We start from the raw sequence: 19837 nt of genomic DNA, 5'->3' as shown, positions 1-19837 counted from the left end.
TTTTGTGCAAGTAGAGATTCAATAGTGATCTGAACTCTTTTCTTCCTTTAAAGTATGTCTTTTAAATGCACACGTGATAGCTCCTGCATTTTCATAACATCTGAATTCTGAACTTCTAAGCAGCAATCAAAGCTGCAGGAGCTGACCTACTGCAATTTTACTGCTGTGGCAAAATCAGCCCCTTTATTCCATGGTACACATTTTCAAAGACAGTCTCGGCAGTGTGCTTTTTTTATGACTCCAGTTTATGCAACTTTTCCTTAAGACCTTACCTCATCTATATATCTGAGATTCCTAAATGCAGCGAGCTACCAAGTCATAGCATTATTTTCTTTTTCATCAGTAAAGTATCAGTACAGAACAGAGAATGAGGAATAAATCGGGGTCACAGACATGCTGGGCATGTATCCTCTATGAAATCCATTCAGAAGATATGAAAATGTAGGAGCTGACACTTGTACATTTAAAGGTATATATATTCAAAAGAAGGGGAAAAAGAAGAGTTCACATCATTTCAGAACTAGGGTTCTTTTTGAATAAAGGGCAAGTATCCTAATGGATACTGGAGGCCAGAAGCTCACATGGGGCCACAGCTGAAATTAATAGTGAGCAACTTCTAAGCAAGACCTCCAAAGGGAAAGACTCAAAAGAGAAAAACCAAACTGCATGCATTCTTTTACTCCCTGCCAGAAAATCGGGGTCTCATAAATTCACTGAGACATCCAATGAGAACACAACTGGGATTTTCCCACTTGCAGAAAAATCAAAGATGGCCATTTGGAAGGGAAGACAAGGGGGGCTTCTGAATCAAGGATTATAGAACTGGACAGGAGTATGCAGGTCAGAGATGAAGTTTTTTTTCCAAAAATGTCATCCTTTGAGTAATTATGGATTATCTGTGTTCCTATAGTTCCTGGAGATATAAAACCAATGAATACCAATGTAATTTCTTTACATTTTATGAGACTTCAGCATTTCTATCTTTGTCCTTAACTAAGCTTTTGGTTGGAAGTGTCAGTTTGAGTACAACCCCAGGAGTGAGCATAATCCCTCTACATGGGTCTAAAGAACAGAGAAGTGTACGGATGAACTTCCTTTAGCCCCTAACACCAAAGAGCTTCTCACCTCCCACAAGTAGAACTCTCTTGTATTTTGTGATTCTGAGGATACCAAGGAGAGTTTCAAGGAAAAGGAGTTACTCACCCAACAGACAAGATAAAGATCCATTCAACTCAGTAGTGTGTGAGCCGAGCTTCCACTAAAGCAAGGAACTCGGGCTTCCCTGGCGGCACAGTGGTTGAGAGTCCGCCTGCTGATGCAGGGAACGCGGGTTCGTGCCCCGGTCCGGGAAGATCCCACATGCCGCAGAGCCTGCGCGTCTGGAGCCTGTGCTCCGCAACGGGAGAGGCCACAACAGTGAGAGGCCCCTGTACTACAAAAAAAAAAAAAAAAAAGCAAAGAACTCAACATGTCATAATTTTCAAGGCAGCTTATAAAATCCAATTTCCTCTCAGCAACGTGTTGCTGATAATGCTTGTCACCTGGATGGCCTGCAGATGTGTTTTAAGGATAAAAAAGACACTGAATTTAATTTACAACTTTCTCTAAAAAGAAGAGAGCTTTTCTGAAGTTAATAGAAAACATAACATTGAAAATTAGTACGCTTTTTCAGATACAGATAAATGTTAATCATATTAGCAAACCAAAGGAATTATTTATCTATTTCAGTTAAAATATCTGTCTTGGCTTCAATTATGTAGCACATATGTAACTAGTTAGAATTTTTGAGAGAGTAACTCAAATAACTGCTTTAGTTCCCTACCATCTTTTATTGTTCATTTGCCCTGAAGACTGAGAAGAACTTTAAAAATAATATAGCTACCTTTTAATTATTCATGGAAAAAAGGTTAACAACGTGAGAATCTGTTTTACTTTCATTGCCATGATTAAATAAATAAATTATTACAATCATTTGCCAATTACTCTTCTGCTGTATTTGTATTTGTGTTCTTTTGCTTATTGTTTGAAACTAAAATATTTTATCACCATCCTAACTGGTGAAAGGGATAAAAGATAGAGTTTTCCTTACTCTGGTGATTTTTATTTCTCTAAGAAATGACAGTATCAAATTTCCACATGGATTGAGAAAACCCAGCTGAGTTAGTTTTAGGTTATATGACTAGATCATTGGATATAAAATTTTGAATTCTCATACATTTCAATAAAACCACTGATAATTAAACTTCTAACCACACAGTAAGACGGTAAAACAAATATTTGCAGATTAGCTATGCAAAATCTACTTCCCCTAAAAAAAAAAAATCTACTTCCCCTAAAGGAAGATAATCCAAAATTAATTTTAAATAACTATGTATTAATTGAGCATATACTCTGCATGATCATATAACATAATAAATGCTAAAATTTTTTCTAATTCCAAAACCATCCTGGAGGAGGGAAATCATTGACCAGTAGCCTCTGCACATATATACAGTTGAATAAACTATGCTTATATTAGTCCCATGACCTTTCTGCAACTAGACTTTTCTGCATTTCATAAAACTATCTCACCTTACTTAAATACTGTGATGCTTTGATAAATCAAATGCAAAGGCTGTACACAAACAATGCTGTTTTTTAACATAACAAAATCAAGATTTTTATTCCATATTTGCAGTAGCAGGTATGTATATGTTTGCATCCTACAACAAAAATGGAGCAGAATAAATAAATTTTCAGAATTGACAAATTAAGCAATACATCTGTCCACACGTGGAAACAAATTGTTGAAAACTGTGTTATTTACTAGTCTGTGCTCAGGGAGGAAAGGGAAGAAGGGATGTATTAATTATACATGACAAATGACTTGACACTTCCTGGGTGTTAAGATGAAGTTTTGAAAAGTTTTCCTTGGGGACTGCTTCATGTTTCAGATGAATATGTGTTTCTTCATATTTTCACATTTTAAAGACTTTTAATAAAGATGGCAGAAATACATTGTAAATTTTAGAATACACAAACACACACATACACATACACACATATTAATCATATTCAATTGCTCTCAACATCCAAAGAGTCAACCTCTGGGTTTCTGTAAGAAAGACGGATGGTCCCCATTTATTCATGTGCCTATGGTAATTCCTAATTCCAGATTCCAGTTCTCGCTTATGTTCTAGATGGTAGCTTGCATATTGTTGGTATTACTATTTCATTCAAAGAAACCTGAATGACACAGTGCAGTAGTATTGATGTGTACAGTAAAATTATGATTACCTATGAGAAAAGGAATGGCAAAAAAACACCTCACATTTGAAAATGACTTTATATCAAAAGCCTACTTCCAAACATTGTACCAATATTGGCTTTTATCTTAAGATTGTGCCATTAAAAGACAATTAAACCATCACTTTGCTGTTCACCTGAAACTAACACAACATTGTAAATCAACTATAATATAAAATAAAAATTAAATTAAAAAAATAAAAGACAATTAAACCTATTTATATATCTGTTATTTCTAAGGCTGTCAATTCGAGTTATCCCAGAGTTTGTTCCATAATCTCATACACTGGGTATGCATACAAGAAATCAAGAGACCTAACATCTCCAAATCCTAACCAATTCCCCTCTTCCTCCTTTCAGTTGAATAAAAATATTATAATTTTATCTCTTTCCTTACGGCCTTGTCTCTGGTTTCAGGAAGCTCACTGTGCATAGAGCGATGGGTGTTTCCAACAGAGAGAGATACCGTTGGGCAAAGAAAAAAAATCATCATTCTGAGTCATCGTGAATACTACAGATTGCCCCTACATCTCTGAAAGTAATTCCCTAATAAAGTAGATTATAATATACAGGGCCCAACTCGCCACATTCTGTGATGGAACGGTTGCTCTGTGATATGTAATGCTGAGATAATCCTGACATGATGTGTAAGGTCGAGACCTCTTCCTTTTTCTGCCCTCACACCAGCTCCCCACCTGCACAATTAATTCATCGCCAACCACCCCAGTTCCCAAAGACAATGACTCCAGAAAAGCAGTAGGCTAATCACAAACCAGGTGTGCCGGCAGTGTAACACCTTCTTTGTCTTTCCCTGCTTGTTTCTCCCATTAACACCTGAGAGCAGGGACCACATCCTACTCTATTATGTGTCTGTACAGCATATAGCACAGGACCTGGCAGGTAATAGGCACAAAGTAAGTGCAAGTGGAAAGAACAAATTTAAACCACGGTTAGAGCAGAATCTATGGAAGCCTATGTAGTTAGGTTTTATGTAGTAAAACCTAAGTACACAGGGATTGTTTCCATTATGTGTAACTTTCCAAAGAGCACTGAGAAGACCTCATTGGCCTAGGCAAGAATTGGAACTTCTGCTTTGCAAGGAGGGGCCCCTGCTTCAGGTCCACAGAGCCACTGACATCCCTGCTTCAGATCCACTGACCTCGGGAGGTGAGGAGGGAAAGGGCAGGGTAGAGGCCACTTTAGCAGAGCAGTGCGGACAGGAGCAGGACTGGCCTGCGGCCACACACCGCTGCCCAGGGATGTGGGCTCTGGGAGGCCTGCAGAACAGATTTCCCTGTTTCCTGATTCTCTGGGGCAAGGAGAAGAGGGTGTAAGTTAAATACTGTCATTTAGATCTGCTGTTGTTTCTGCATAAAAACCAGAAGTGCCTATTTTTTCCATTTATTTTCAGGTAATTGAATCTGTGGGTACCTAGGAAAGTATTTAAAGCTCCACCTCCTTTAACTTCTGGCATCACTATTCACATGTTTCCCAGGTAATTTACGGCTGAAAGTTCATTGAGAATGAAAAGATTAGGCCAAAATATAAAAAGACGAGGACAATGGGATTTAAAAAAAAGATTGCTTCTCATCCCTTGCTGCAATTTTACTTGTTTAACGTGTCATATTTTTCCCTAACCTCCTACATTTACATAGCTGTAATACACTGTCTTTCAACTATTACAGGAAAACCATTCAAACTATCACTTTCTGTGACTTCTCTATGATTGATTCCTTTGGTAGATGCTTCTTGAGGGCACCAACTTTAACCAAAATCTGGTAGCATAATGCTCTGGGTTCCAGGCATCAGGAAAAACACACTTCCTCTTCCCTCTCCTTTCTGAAAATCAGCTGTTGACAAGATTGTTTACGCTGATTTTTAAGAAGCACCAGAATTCTACTGAAAAGCTACATCGGGGTGGTGGGCTTAAGCGTACCCTGAACTTCCTGTCAGAACTTTGCAGCCACCCCTCCTCCCTCCAGACATACTGTCAGCCAGAAAAAGAGAAGTCGGCACATTCTTTCATTTAAATAGCAAGGTATAAGAAGCTGATAGGATGCCTGATCACTGCTTCAGATTCTAGTGATGTCTCACTTTTCCATGATGTGGATTGTTCAACTTGAATAAACCAATCTAACTCGTACTAGTACCTCATCAGGCTCGAATTCTGCCATTTATGGGGCAATTACCACGTGCCAAGCTCTGTGCCAAGCTTTTTGCTCTTTACAACCACCTGATGCTGTAGGTGCCCTTGTTATCTCCAGACTACAGACCAAAGCTCAGAGAGAGTCCATACCTTAGACAAGTAAGTACACACAGCAGGTGGAGGAGCGGGGAATCAAACCCACACCCACCGTGTGGAGTTCTCGGTCTGGACCATAACCACTCTGCTCTCAGGCGGCTCTCTGAGGGTCTCGCACTTCCCCTCCAAAAAGGTCACTGCTTCTAAAACAATGAAAGGCCAACCTCCTAAAAACGCTTTCCTTTTAGAAGAAAGATGCGTTGCTGTATCACACATCGTGCGCTCTTATATTTCAGCATTTTTTTTTAAGGCGGAGGTACACAGTGGCCTGAAAATATGAGTTCGGCCTTTATGTTGAGAGCATAATTAATAACTTGGTGAATTGGTATTGCTATCCTGACCGGTCAGCGTGCGGGCTGTTAAATCACCGGGCTCTGAGCTCTATCGCCGCTGGGCGGTGCAAAGCCCACGCCGACTCCGCGGTGTTCCTTCGCCATCTAGAGGCTCCGCTCTGCAGTGGTGCTGTGTCCCTGGAAGGCCAGGCTGAGTTCTGAAATGCATCCTTGTGCCCCTGTTTGGATCACTCCTTTATGGCATTTCAGTCTTCTTTTCTCCTCTAAAAACAGAGTTGCTTTCTTCGTTAAGTCTCCAAACTTAAGAAAGGCCAATTGCATTAAATAAAATATGATGTTGATATTTTCATGATAATGAATTTGAGAACAGCAATCATGAGAAAAATAGCTCATTAAAGAGCTCTACTGTTGGCATTTTAGGAATAAACACACTACTTTTTATACACAGTGATCAATTACCAGTTATGTGAGCAGTGATTCATCTCTCTTTGAATATGTCCGATATTTGAATGTTCATCATGTAAGTTGCTAGATGTTTTCAAATAGCAATAAGAAATAAATTTTTCTCAAATACCAATAAGAAATAAAAACAGCAAGACCTAATTTCCTAATCTTTGCCTTATGTGAAAAATTTAGAGGGAAAATTGCTAGCGGATATCTTATCTGATAAGCCATAATAATGCTGATAATGATAAAACAACTAACATTTATTGAGTCCTACTGTGTTTAGATAGTTTTGTATGTTTATATATTATTTCTAAGCTCATAATAATTTGAAAGTTATTAGTATCATCATCTGAGGGAAAAAAAATCTTAAATTCATATAAATTATAAAGCTGGTAAATTACAACCAGTAATTGATGAAAACGGCATTTAAAACAAGACTCCAAAAATCCATTGTTTTTCCACTAAATCATGTTAACTTGAAGATAATAAAGAGATACTAATTGTTTATCCAAGTGATAAGTTAATACCATTAAGTATTTTGCATTAAAGATAAACAATGAAATTCTTTCGCTTGTTTAAAATTGGATTGAAAATCACTGAAACAGGATACATTTTAAAACTGAGTGTACAGTTTAACCTGCTGCCATGTCAGATGAAATTGTTTAACCTGAGGAATACCCCAGGGTGAATATAAGAGAGAACAGAGATGGGTATGGAAAAAGCAGAGGTTAAGGGTGACTTGATGAAATGATATTGTGGGATGTTTTCAAGCATCTTTCAAAAATGAATCCACTGCTTCCAGGTTCATAGGCAGGTAGCCTGGTTCTAGATGAAGAGTTAGACTACAATATCTTCTGCTCCAGTGGAGCCAGATCCTTCCAGAGTGAGGGGTGAGATGGTCCTACAGGGCACAGGCCAACATCACAATGTCTGTTTCTGACATCCATGTTCTGAGTACTTCTGGCTTCTCCAGAGTCTGTCTATTGTCAAAGATTTTTGCTGAGATTTATATTTTGTGACATTTTATTCACTCAGAAATACTTCAACAAAAAAATATGTCATAAATGTTGAATAGTTAATGTCCTGAGAGATTTTTTAATGCAAATGTTTACATATAAGCTCTAATATATTCCTGTGGAAAATATATGCCCTGCTACCTCCAGATGGAAAAGGAATAATTATGAATACTTGGAGGAGCATCCACAAATGGGAGGGGGGGCACAATTATTCTTCTTAGTATATAAATGTGGATTCTTCGGTATTTTTTAAATTGTAAAAGTAGCATATGGGCAATATGATCTTAGAATGTTAAAACTAGAAGGGATGTAAATATCATCTATTCTAGTCAACATTACATTTTTCACAGATGAGAAATCTGGGGCCCATAGAGACGAAAGAACTTGCCCAATACTCACAGGAAGATAAGGGCAAATCCAAGAATAGAACTTGGTGTCCCGATTGCTAGTCTTGATATTTTGATAGAGAGTGCAATATGTGGTGTCCATGCGTAGTCCTTCCTACTCACACACAATGCAGTAAGCTTGATGAATACACAATGTCTGTCTTTCCTGGGCTGTAACAGATGTTAGTAAGTGCCTCTAACAGTGGCTGGCATAAAGTAGATACTCAATAAATACTGGCTGAATGTTGAATGCCTATATGAATGCATTCACCTGGTGGCATCTTCTACATCCACCTGTATAGAAGAGAATGCAATGGAAAAGATGATACCCAGAGGACAATTTTTGAAAAGAAACCCCTCCATTATTTTGTCCTTCATGTGATGGAAATGGAGGGAGAATGTCAGATTTGCCATAATGAAAAATCATTATCCTTTTGTCATAATTCCAGAGCACTTACACAGGAAATAGACAGTGTTTGTCATCACAGATAAAGACAAGTGATTTAATAAAACTGCTAGTCTTAGAATATATAAACTATCAGAAGAAAATACAAATTAGTAGTTATGAAATTCAGTAATCTGACAGATAAATAATGGGCTCATTCTAAGAGAAATAGTGAGACACACTTAAGCACATTATCTGAGCTGTGTCAACCTTGACACCCAGACACAGAGCTGGAGGGTCCTACCTTCTGAGAAGCCCCCATATGACTTCATATTGCATAAAATTTTGAGAGTTCAAGGGGCACAGTCCAACAGGAATTCAAAAGGTTCACCCAATCAAGACTGCGCCATAGATCTCAGCCTCATTCATAAAAACAGAAATGTGAATTTCAACTATCCCAATTTTATCTTTCACATTGTTAGAATTTAAAATTGTGTTAATACTCTGTTGCCCAGGCTGTGAGGAAATAGGCACTCTCCTATGTTGCTGCTAAGATTATCCCTATGGAAGACTGTTTCCCAATATCTATCAAAATAAGAACTGCACATACCCCTGGAGCCTGCAGTTTCACTTGTGAATTTATCCTACATATATACTTGCACTTGTGCAAAAAATAATGGTTAAATGTTAACTACCAATGTGATAGTGGAAGAATGGAACCAATGCAAGTGTCCATCTATATGGGAATAAATAAATTATTGAACATTCATATAATGAATAATATTTACAGCTAAAACAAAGAGTAAAGGACTTCCCTGGTGATCCAGGAGTAAAGAATCCGCCCTCCAATGCAGGGGATAAGCCAACGTGCCACAACTACTGAGCTCGCGCTGTTCAACTAGAGAGCCTGCATGCCACAAACTACAGAGCCTATGTGCTCTGGAGCCTGCACGCCACCACTAGAGAAGAGAAAACCCACACACCACAACAAGCGAGTAGCCCGTACACCACAACAAAAGATCCCACATGCTGCAATGAAGATCCTGTGTGCCGCAACTAAGACCCGACACAGTCAAATAAATAAATAATTAATTTTTTAAAATTTTATTTATTTATTTTTCATCCAGCAGGTTCTTATTACTTATCTATTATATACGTATTAGTATATATATGTCAATCGCAATCTCCCAATTCATCCCATCACCACCACCCTCCCTCCACTTTCCCCCCGTGGTGTCCATATGTTTGTTCTCTACATCTGTGCCTCTATTTCAGCCTTGCAAACTGGTTCGTCTGTACCATTTTTCTAGATTCCATATATATGCATTAATATACGATATTTGTTTTTCTCTTTCTGACTTACTTATCTCTGTATGACAGTCTCTAGGTCTATTCACGTCTCTACAAATGACCCAATTTCATTCCTTCTTATGGCTGAGTAATACTCCATTGTATATATGAGCTACATCTTCTTTATCCATTTGTCTGTTGATGGGCATTTAGGCTGCTTCCATGACCTGGTTGTTTGTAGATTTTCTGATGATGCCCATTCTAACTGGTGTGAGGTGATACCTCGTTGTAGTTTTGATTTGCATTTCTCTAATAATTAGTGATGTTGAGCAACTTTTCATGTGCATATTGGCCATCTGTATGTCTTCTTTGGAGAGATGTCTATTTAGGTCTTCTGCCCATTTTTTGATTGGGTTGTTTGTTTTTTAATATTGAGCTGCATGAGCTGTTTATATATTTTGCAGATTAATCCTTTGTCCATTGCTTCGTTTGCAAATATTTTCTCCCTTTCTGAGGGTTGTCTTTTCATCTTGCTTATAGTTTCCATTGCTGTGCAAAAGCTTTTAAGTTTCCTTAGGTCCCATTTGTTTATTTTTGTTTTTATTTCCATTTCTCTAGGAGGTGGGTCAAAAAGGATCTTGCTGTGATTTATGTCATAGAGTGTTCTGCCTATGTTTTCCTCTAAGAGTTTGATAGTGTGTGGCCTTACATTTAGGTCTTTAATCCATTTTGAGTTTATTTTTGTGTATGGTGTTAGGGAGTGTTCTAATTTCATTCTTTTACATGTAGCTGTCCAGTTTTCCCAGCACCACTTATTGAAGAGACTGTCTTTTCTCCATTGTATATCCTTGCCTCCTTTGTCATAGATTAGTTGACCATAGATGCATGGGTTTATCTCTGGGCTTTCTATCCTGTTACATTATTCTATATTTCTGTTTTTGTGCCAGTACCATATTGTCTTGATTACTGAAGCTTTGTAGTATAGTCGGAAGTCAGGGAGTCTGATTCCTCCAGCTCCATTTTTTTCCCTCAAGATTGCTTCCGCTATTGATCTTTGCTACTGTTTTCTTTGTTTTTATTTCATTTATTTCTGCTCTGATCTTTATGATTTCTTTCCTTCCACTAACTTTGGATTTTGTTTGTTCTTCTTTCTCTAGTTCCTTTAGGTGTAAGGTTAGGTTGTTTATTTGAGATTTTTCTTGTTTCTTGGGGTAGGCTTGTATTGCTATAAACTTCCCTCTTAGAACTGCTTTTGTTGAATGCCATAGGTTTTGGATCGTCGTGTTTTCATTGTCATTTTTCTCCAGGTATTTTTTTATTTCCTCTTTGATTTTTTCTGTGATCTCTTGCTTTTTAGTAACATATTGTTTAGCCTCCATGTGTTTGTGTTTTTTATGTTTTTTTCCCTGTAATTGATCCCTAATCTCATAGCACTGTGGTCAGAAAAGTTGCTTGATATGATTTCAATTTTCTTAAATTTACCGAGGCTTGCTTTGTGACCCAAGATGTGATCTATACTGGGGAATGTTCCCTGTGCACTTCAGAAGAAAGTGTAATCTGCTGTTTTCAGATGGAATGTCCTATAAATATCAATTAAATCCACCTGGTCTATTGTGTCACTTAAAGCTTGTGTTTCCTTATTAATTTTCTGTCTGGATTATCTGTCCATTGGTGTACATGAGGTGTTAAAGCCTCCCACTATTACTGTCTACTCCAGCTTTCTTTTGATTTCCATTTGCATGGAATATCTTTTTCCATCCCCTAACTTTCAGTCTGTATGTGTCCTTAGGTCTGAAGTGGGTCTCTTGTAGACAGCATATATATGGGTCTTGTTTTTGTATCCATTCAGCCAGTCTGTGTCTTTTGGTTGGAGCATTTAATCCATTCATATTTAAGGTAATTATTGATATGTATGTTCCTATTACTATTTTCTTAGTTGTTTCAGGTTTGTTTTTTCTTCTCTTGCGTTTTCCACTTAGAGAAGTTACTTTAACATTTGTTGTAAAGCTGGTTTGGAGGTGCTGAATTCTCTTAGCTTTTGCTTATCTGTAAGGTTTTAATTTCTCCATCAAATCTGAATGAGATCCTTGCTGGCTAGAGTTTTCTTGGTTGTAGGTTCTTCCCATTCATCACTTTAAATATATCATGCCACTCCCTTCTGGCTTGTACAGTTTCTGCTGATAAATCAGTTGTTAACCTTATGGGAGTTCCCTTGTATGTTATTTGTCATTTTCCCCTTGTTGCTTTCAATCATTTTTCTTTGTCTTTTATTTTTGTGAATTTGATTACTATGTGTCTTGGCATGTTTCTCCTTGGGTTTATCCTGCCTGGGACTCTTGGACATTCCTGGACTTGGGTGGCTATTTCCTTTCCCATGTTAGGGAAGTTTTCGACTATAATCTCTTCAAAGATTTTCTCGGGTCCTTTCTCTCTCTCTTCTCCTTCTGGTACCCAAATAATGCGAATGTTGGTGCATTTAATGTTGTTCCAGAGTTCTCTTAAACTGTCTTCATTTCTTTTCATTCTTTTTTCTTCATTTTGCTCCACGGTAGTGAATTCCACCATTCTGTCTTCCAGGTTACTTATCTGTTCTTCTGCCTCAGTTATTTTGCTATTGATTCCTTCTAGTGTATTTTTCATCTCAGTTATTGTATTGTTCATCTCTGTTTGTTTGTTCAATTCTTCTACGTGTCTGCTCTTTAATTCTTCTAAATCTTTTAAACATTTTTGCATCTTCTCAATCTTTGACTCCATTCTTTTACCGAGGTCCTGGATCATCACTATCATTATTCTGAATTCTTTTTTCTGGAAGGTTGCCTATCTCCACTTCATTTAGTTGTTTTTCTGGGGTTTTATCTTCTTCCTTCATCTGGTATATAGTCCTCTACCTTTTCATTTTGTCTTTCTTTCTGTGAATGTGGTTTTCGTTCCACAGGCTGCAGAATTATAGTTCTTCTTGCTTCTGCTGTCTTCCCTCTGGTGGATGAGGCTATCTAAGAGGCTTGTGCAAGCTTCCTGATGGAAGGGACTGGTGCTGGGTAGAGCTGGGTGTTGCTCTGGTGGGCAGAGTTCAGTAAAACTTTAATCTCAGTAAACTTTAATGTATAGCATCTTCTCTTTTGTGTAAGAAAGAGAAGAAAAGACGATACTGGTATGTGCTTGAATAAAATTGTTTTGTTTTTATTAATTCTGGAAGGACACATAAGAAACTGACAACAGTGGTTACCTGTGGCTGCAGGAAGATAGGAAATGGGCAGATGAGGGACAAGAGTTAAATGTAAGATTTACACTGTTTCCTTTAAGCTTTGAAACATTTGAATTGTCTTCAGCTTTAAGAAAGGGGGTGGTGGTGTTGAAGGTGATGGGATAAAATAAACTGCACAGCCTAACATACTTAGTAGAGAATTTGTCAGGGTCTCAGACTTGCTATGGGGCAGCCCTACAGGGAGTCTTGGGCAAGCAAGCAGCTGTGGCACTAAATGGGCACCCTGAAGGGCCAGAGCAGTCAGTCCCAGAAAAGCCAGACCACTGCATGCACATCTTACCTGAGATTGACAGGAGAGAGGAGGATGACTGAGCTTTTGTAATTTGGGGGTATTCTGACTTCTACAATGCATTTTGATGCAGAACCTGTATCTGGCTGAGTTTAAACTGAAAGTTCTTGAAAATACCTTTTCCTAGGGACAACATACCTGCTGTAGGTAGAAGACATGATGAGGGAGAAGCTTATAAATGGACATAAAAAGGCAGGCAAAATGGGGGTCCTCCCGAGAACCCATGTATACACACTCTCATATATGCATAAAAGTCTAATGGTAAGGCCAACTGTTATAAATCCTAAAGCCAATGTATTGTGAATCAATTTTTATTTAACTCTATAGAAATATAAATAAGCTTAACAAAAACATAAAAGGAAAAACAAAAGAGTGTACAGGAAGAGTTGTTGACAGGAGAATATTAACAATACTGGTACTCTCAATCCTATATGTGCATATTATAAACTAGAAAATAATGTGGACAGAAGGATGAAAACATGATTCTCCATGGCAACGTCACTGAGAAAAGGCCTAATTTTATTCCCATGGATTTTGGCATAGTTAGACCTACCTAGAGATTTCCCAAAGCTGTTGACAGCTTGTTTCTCTCTAAATCTAAATGTTATTTTCTTTTTTGAAATGAAGTCAATAAGAGAATTACAAAATTTACACTTCAGTTACTTTAACCATAATTTTTAAAACATGCCATTGAATTCTGTGGGCTTGAAAACAGAAATGCCTTGAAATCCCTACTCCTCTAAATGTCTGACTAAATTACAGCACTGGAAAGTTCACAAGAAGACATTTTTACTGGCCAATGTCTGCCAGATGTATGATATAGTTCCTTTTTTTTTAAATCTTCCTAGAAAAGACTATGGATCTTTCAAGTATTTTCCATAGGTAAAATGTGCTTTAAATTGTAATACCAAACCTAACCATGAAACCCAGGAAAGTCTTTAGTGTATGGGTTCTCCACTAGGGTAATTTGCCCCTTCCCCCACCCCTGGGACACTTGGCTATTTCTGGAGAGATTTTTGGTTGTCATAGCGGGGGAAGCGGGTAGGTTGGTGGTGCTATCAACATCTACTGGGTAGAAGCCAAGGATGCTGCTAAACATCCTACAATGTACAGGACAGCCCCCACAACAAAGAACCTCTGGCCCCAAATGTCAATAGTGCCAAGGTTGAGATAACCTTGATCCTCTGTTATAAGAGGGATAACTGTATTTACATTTCTCAGATTAAATTAGGAATTCTGGCTAGAGCACACACAGGAAGGATGCTGCTGTTATCATATCCATTCCTAAGGTTAATTGTTGTTTTAAGTATATCTTGACTCCAATATTTTAGAAAGTGAAAATGTGACTGCATTTGTTAATGGGCTTGAGTTTAATGGGCTTAGCATTGTACACCAGGAGGCACTTTCATTTCTTCACAATTCTGAGTCAGAAGACAATAATAGGAATCCAAATTGAAAAAGAAGAAGTAAAACTGTCATTGTTTGCAGATGACATGATACTATAAGTAGAAAATCCTAAAGATGTCACCAGGAAACTACTGGAGTTCATCAACGAATTTGATAAAGTTGCAGGATAAAAAATTAACACACAGAAAACTCTTGAATTCCTATACACTAACAACAAAAGATCAGAAAGAGAAATTAAGGAAACAAACTCTTTCACCATTGCAACAAAAAAGAATAAAATACCTAGGAATAAACCTACCTAAGGAGGCAAAAGACCTGTACTCAGAAAACTATAAGACACTGATGAAAGAAATCAAAGATGACACAAACAGTTGGAGAGATATACCATGTTCTTGGACTGGAAAAATCAATATTGTAAAAATGACTAAACTACCCAAAGCAATCTACAGATTCAATGCAATCCCTATCACATTACCATGGGCATTTTTCACAGAATTGGAAGAAAAAAATTGTTACAGTTTGTATGGAAACACAAAAGACTCCAAATAGCCAAAGCAATCTTGAGAAAGAAAAATGAAGCTGGTGGAATCAGGCTCCCTGACTCCAGACTATATTACAAAGTTACAGTAATCAAAACAGTGTGGTACTGGCACAAAAACAGAAATATAAATCAGTGGAACAGGATGGAAAGCCCAGAGATAAATCCATGCACCTATGGTCATCTAATCTATGACAAAGGAGGCAAGAACATACAATGGAGAAAAGACAGTCTCTTCAATAAGTTATGCTAGGAAAACTGGACAGCTACATGTAAAAGAATGAAATTAGAACACACCCTAACACCATACACAAAAACAAACTCAAAATGGATTAAAGACCTAAACATAAGGCCGGACACTATAAAACTCTTAGAGGAAAACACAGGCAGAACACTCTTTGGCATAAATTGCAACAAGATCTTTTTTGATCCCCCTCCTAAGTTAATGAAAATAAAAACAAAAATAAACAAATGGGATTTACTTAAATTTAAAAGTTTTTGCACAGCAAAGGAAACCACAAACAAAACAATGGGAAGAAATATTTGCAAATATTTCTCAGAATGGGAGAAAATATTTGCAAACACAACAACAGATGAGGGATTAATCTCCAAAATATACAAACAACTCACACAGATCAATATCAATAAAACCAAATAACCCAATCAAAAACTGGGTGGAAGATCTAAATAGATATTTTTCCAAAGAAAACATACAGATGGCCAAAAAGCAAATGAAAGGATGCTCAACATCTCTAATTATTAGAGAAATGCAAATCAAAACTACAGTGAGGTATCACCTCACACCAGTCAGAATGTCCACTATCAAAAAATCTACAAACAATAAGTGCTGGAGAGGGTGTGGAGAAAAGGGAACCCTCTTGCACTGTTGGTGGGAATGTAAATTGATAGAGCCACTATGGAGAACAGTATGGAGGTTCCTTAAAACACTAAAACTAGAACTACCATATGACCCAGCAATCCCACTTCTGGGCATATACCCTGAGAAAACCATAATTCAAAAAGACACATGTACCCCAACTTTCATTGCAGCACCATTTACAATAGGCAGGACATGGAAACAACCTAAATGTCCATCAACAGAGGAATGGATAAAGAAGATGTGGTACATGTATACAAAGGAATATTACTCAGCCATAAAAAAGAATAAAATAATGTCATTTGCAGCAAGATGGATGGACCTAGAGATTGTCATACTGAATGAAGTAAGTCAGACACAGAAAGACAAATCTCATATGATAACACTTATATATGGAATATAAGCAAAAAAGGGTACAAATGAACTTATTTACAAAACAGAAGTAGAATCACAGATGTAGAAAACAAACTTATGGTTAGCAGAGGAGAAGGGGGGGAGGTTTAAATTGGGAGATTGGGACTGACATATACAAACTACTATATATAAAATAGATAACTAATAAGAACCTGCTGTGTAGAACAGGGAACTCTACTCAACACACTGTAATGGCCTATACGGGAAAAGAATTTAAAAAAAAAGAGTGGATATATGTATATGTATAAGTGATTCACTTTGCTGTAAACCTGAAATTAACACAACATTGTAAATCAACCATAATCCAATAAAAAATTTTTTAAGTCAATAATGGGGGGGCCGAGTCAAGATGGCGTACTAGAAGAATGCGGAATTCCCGTCTCCTCACAACTAGGGCACCTAACCAGGCTCAGTGCGGGACCAAAGACACCTAAGGGGATGGGAGAAAACGCCAGCAACCAGGTAGGACGTGGGGTGTGGGGGAAGTGAAGGGGAAGAGAAGTGGAGGTGGGATGGGACTGGAGCCCCTGAGGGGCAGCTGGGGGAGGGGAAGGGATCCCATGTCCAAAGGGGGAAATTGGGGAACCACTGGGAGGGCAGAGTATCAAAAGGGAGCATGGCCAGGTTTCCCCTGCCCACTTGGGCCCCTAGGAACCTGCTGAGATGCCAGGCCTGATCCTCTGCCCACCCAGGCCCGCTCCAGCTATGCAGGTCCTGAGGGAGTGGGAGGGAGGGAAGGGGGGAGCAAAAGTAAAGGCCAGACATCTGGGAGGGCACCCCTGAGGGGTGGCTGGAAGAGGGAAGGAATTCCTATACCCAGTGGGACCCACGCACAGTTAAGGGTCCAGCAGGGATGGAGGAGACCCTGGGGGAGAAGGGGGGTAGGGACACGAAAGAATGGAAGGGAATGCAGCCAGTGCATTTCCTGTCCACTTAGGCACCGGGGAGCCTGTTGGGCCCCCAGGCCTAATCCTCTGCCCTCGGAGCCTCCTTCCTGCCTCGCAGAGCCCAAGCCCCACCCCTACACCCCCACCAGGGCCCCACCCCTACACTCGGAGACACCCTCCAATGCACTGGGCCTAAACCCCGCCCACATACCCTCACTCAGGGCCCTACCTCCAAACTCCGGAACCCCACACTCCAGAGGCCCACCTTTCCAAGTGCTGCCTCTCCCCTTCTGCACAGGTCCTAAGCACAGGCCCTGCCCTATGCTTAAATGTCACCCCCTCACCAGCCTAGGTCCCACCCCACCCTAAACCCTGCCCTGGCCTAAGTTCTACTCCCTGCCTAAACTCTGCCCCCACCACCAAGGCTTTTTTTATATCCTTTTTTTTTTTCCTCTTTTAGATTAGGGCTCTGTTTTACCTTATTGATTCATTGTTGTTGACTCTTTTATATTTTTATTTTTCTTAGTAAATCTTTTATTTTTCTAATTTTATTTTATTCTTTGTACTTTATTACTGTTATTGTTATTGTTCTCCCCTTTTGGCTTCTTCCCCCGCCCATTTTATTTAAATTTTTTTCTGTTTTTTTGTTTTTACTGTTTTTTTTATTTTACCTTGTTGCAGTTGCTTGAATTTTATTTTTCCTAATATATTTTTAATCTTTCTAATTTTATTTTGTTTTTTTTCTTTGATATTGTACTACTCCATTCTTTCTTTCTTTCTTTCTTTCTTTTTTTTTAAGCCATGCCACGAAGCTTGCAGGATCTTGGTTCCCAGGCTGCAGGTCAGGCCCAAACTCCTGTTGTGGGAGCACTGAGTCAAAACCACTGGACTAACAGAGAACCTCAGATGCCAGGGAATATCAGTCAGAATGAAGCCTCCCAAAGATCCTCATCTCAGTACCAAGACCAGGCTCTATCCAACTGCCTGCAAACTACAGTGCTGGACATCTCAAGCCAAACAACCAGTAAAACAGGAATACAGCACCACCCATCAAAAAAAAAATGAAAAAAAATGAAATGACAAAAATATATGTCAGAGATGAAGGAGCAAGGTAAAAACCTACAAGACCAAATAAATGAAGACGAAACAGGCAACCTACCTGAAAAAGAAGAGTAATGACAGTAAAGATGATCCAAAATCTCAGAAGAAGAAAGGAGAAAATACAAGAAACATTTAACAAGGATCTGGAAGAACTAAAGAGCAAACAAACAGTGATGAACATCACAATTACTGAAATAAAAAATACTCTAGAAGGAATCAATCAATAGCAGAATAACTGAGGCAGAAGAACGGATAAGTGAGCTGGAAGATAAAATGTTGGCAATAACTGCCAGGGAGCAGAAAAGAAAAAGGAATGAAAAGAATTGAGGACAGTCTCAGAGACCTCTGGACAACATTAAACACACCAACATTCGAATTATAGGGGTCCCAGAAGAAGAAGAGAAAAAGAAAGGGTCTGAGAAAATATTAGAAGAGATTATAGTCAAAAACTTCACTAACATGGGAAGGGAAATAGTCAATCAAGTCCAGGAAGCACAGAGAGTACTGTACAGGATAAACACAAAAGAGAAACACACCGAGACACATATTAATCAAACGATCAAAAATTAAATACAAAGAAAAAATATTAAAAGCAGCAAGGGAAAAGCAAAAAATAACATACAAGGGAATCCCTATAAGGTTAACAGCTGATCTTTCAGCAGAAACTCTGCAAGCCAGAATGGAGAGGCAGGACATATTTAAAGTGATGAAAGGAAAAAACCTACAGCCAAGATTACTACTCTACACAGCAAGGATCTCATTCAGGTTTGATGGAGAAACTAAAACCTTTACAAATTAGCAAAAGTTAAGAGAATTCAGCACTACCAAACCAGCTTTAAAACAAATGCTAAAGGAACTTCTCTAGGCAGGAAACACAAGAGAAGGAAAAGACCTACAAAAACAAACCCAAAACAATTAAGAAAACGGTAATAGGAAAATACGTATCAATAATTACATTAAATGTAAATGGATTAAATGCTCCAACAAAAAGACATAGACTGGCATTTAAATGACACATTAGACAAGATGGACTTAATTGATATTTACAGGACATTCCATGCAAAAAAAAAACAGAATACACTTTCTTCTCAAGTGTCCATGAAACATTCTCCAGGATAGACCATATCTTGGGTCAAAAATCAAGCCTTTCTAAATTTAAGAAGATTGAAATCATATCAAGCATCTTTTCTGACCACAACGTTATGAGACTACATATCAACTACAGGAAAGACACTGTAAAAAATTCAAATACATGGATGCTAAACTTTACAGTACTAAAAAACCAAGAGATCACTGAATAAATCAAACAGGAAACCAAAAAATACCTAGAAAGAAATGACAATGAAAACACGACACCCCAAAACCTATGGGAGGCAGCAAAAGCAGTTCTAAGAAGGAAGTTTATAACAATTCAATCCTACCTCAAGAAACAAGAAAAATCTCAAATAAACAACCTAAACTTACACCTAAAGCAATCTGAGAAAGAAGAATCAAGAAAAAAAGGGAGAAGACTCAAATCAACAGAATTAGAAATGAAAGAGGAGATGTAACAACTGACATTGCAGAAATACAAAGAATCATGATGGATTACTATAAGCAACTATATGCCAATAAAATGGGCAACCTGGAAGAAATAGACAAATTCTTAGAAAAGC

At 38.2% G+C, this 19837-nt stretch overlaps 1 long non-coding RNA gene across 1 annotated transcript in view; it reads right to left on the bottom strand.

The window, feature by feature from the left end:
- LOC129392136 (uncharacterized) overlaps positions 1-19837 on the bottom strand; it is a 131146-nt gene that overhangs the window by 74204 nt on the left and 37105 nt on the right. Inside the window, exon 2 of the long non-coding RNA XR_008617401.1 lies at positions 1204-1427. This is a non-coding gene — a long non-coding RNA (uncharacterized lncRNA). The remainder of the gene's footprint in view (positions 1-1203; positions 1428-19837) is intronic.

The sequence above is a fragment of the Physeter macrocephalus genome, chromosome 5 (assembly GCF_002837175.3).
Source record: "Physeter macrocephalus isolate SW-GA chromosome 5, ASM283717v5, whole genome shotgun sequence".
Classification (NCBI taxonomy): domain Eukaryota; kingdom Metazoa; phylum Chordata; class Mammalia; order Artiodactyla; family Physeteridae; genus Physeter; species Physeter macrocephalus.
The sequence above is the reverse complement of the archived record's forward strand: the minus strand, read 5'-3'. Positions and strand labels throughout refer to the sequence as shown.